Genomic DNA, 2,035 nt, shown 5'->3' on the forward strand with positions numbered 1-2,035 from the left:
TGGCTTAGACTATGAGGACACTTTTAGTCCTGTTGTAAAGGCTGCCACTATTCGCCTTGTTTTGTCTATTGCCATGTCTAGGGGATGGAGTCTCCGTCAGCTAGATGTACAGAACGCGTTTCTCCATGGTGTTCTGGAAGAGGAAGTGTTCATGAGACAACCTCCTGGGTTTGAGGACAAAAGTAAACCCCTTCACATTTGCAAGCTTGATAAGGCTTTGTATGGGTTAAAACAAGCCCCAGAGCATGGTATTCCAGGTTGAGCTCAAAACTTCAGGCACTTGGTTTTGCTCCTTCCAAATCTGACACCTCATTATTCATTTATAATAAGTCAAATACCTCCATATTTGTACTTATATATGTTGATGATATTATAGTCACAAGTTCATCAGATGAGGCTGTCACAGGATTGTTAAAAGATTTAAATTCTGAATTTGCTCTCAAGGATCTGGGAGACCTGCATTATTTTCTTGGTATTGAAGTAAAGAGAGCAGGAAATGACCTCTATCTTACCCAAGAAAAGTATGCAACTGATCTTGTAGCCAAATCAGGGTTGAAAGGTTGCAAGCCAGCATTGACACCTTTGTCCAGCTCAGAAAAATTGTCCTTGTCAGAGGGAGAATTCTTGAACCAAGAGGATAGCACCAGGTACAGAAGTATGGTTGGTGCATTACAATATTTAACCTTGACTAGGCCTGATATTTCTTTTGCTGTGAACAAAGTATGTCAGTTCCTTCATGCACCTACTACAGTACATTTGACAGCTACAAAACGCATACTTAGATATGTTAAAAATACTTTGAGCATTGGACTAACTTTCAGCAAGTCACCATCAACACTTGTCAGTGCATTCTCTGACTCTGATTGGGCAGGCTGTCTAGATGACAGATGATCAACTGGTGGCTTTGCAGTGTTCTTTGGTCCAAATCTGATTTCTTGGTGTGCTAAAAAGCAAGCTACTGTGTCTAGATCCAGCACAGAAGCAGAATACAAGGCACTAGCAAATGCTACTGCTGAAATTATCTGGGTTCAGTCTCTGCTTAAGGAACTTGGCATACGCTGCAAACAAGCTCCATGCTTATGGTGTGATAACCTTGGTGCTACATACCTTTCTGCTAATCCAGTTTTTCATGCACGAACTAAACATATCGAAATAGACTTTCACTTTGTCAGAGAAAGGGTTGCTGCCAAGAAATTGGATGTTCGGTTTATTCATTCTCAAGATCAAGTTGCTGATGGATTTACCAAGGCCTTGCCTACAAGAAGTTTTGAGGAATTTAAGCGTAATCTCAACATGTCCAAGTTGTGATTATGGGAGGGCGTTAAACATAGTGCAATAGGCCCATAGGGCGCACCGGCCGAACCTGGCCTGGCTAGATAGATAGAGTCCATCTTATTGTAACTTCTTATCTCTCTATCTCTCTAGATCTTCCTTGTTTCTCAAGATGTAATCCCAACAACTTTGTATGCTTATCAGGGAGATGCCCCTGCCTATATAACACGCAACCGTCGCCTCTAACGAGGTACAACGTTCTCCGTTCGTTTACATTTATTAAAAAAGATCTGCGTCTTTTTTAACCACATTTTTATACAATATTTGCGATTGCAAAAATCATGTGCCATATGCAAAAATGGAGGACAGGGTGAGGATTACCAATTAATTTTGCAAAGTGTGCAAAAGTGTGAAAAACTGATACAACCCTAGGCAATTTGCTAAGTTACTAGACCGGTTATTATCATTGCAGTTTTACATGTGGGAGAGCCTGTGCTAACATACAATCCATGCCTGATGTATTTATGATTGGAACTATTAGCAAGCATGCACAAATACTAACACGTTCATTAAGATAAAATCAACCATAGCATTAAGATATATTGGTTCCTCTTCAATCATATATGTACTGATCCCTACACCCAGCCTCGGTAATATCTGTCACTTGGTCGGCCTGTGCATAGTTCTCTTCAACATACAACTAAACCTAAGGTGTGATCCACGCGCGCACTCATATGATGGGTATCAAAGGACAGTAACATAA

The sequence above is a fragment of the Triticum aestivum genome, chromosome 7D (assembly GCF_018294505.1).
Source record: "Triticum aestivum cultivar Chinese Spring chromosome 7D, IWGSC CS RefSeq v2.1, whole genome shotgun sequence".
Taxonomy (NCBI): domain Eukaryota; kingdom Viridiplantae; phylum Streptophyta; class Magnoliopsida; order Poales; family Poaceae; genus Triticum; species Triticum aestivum.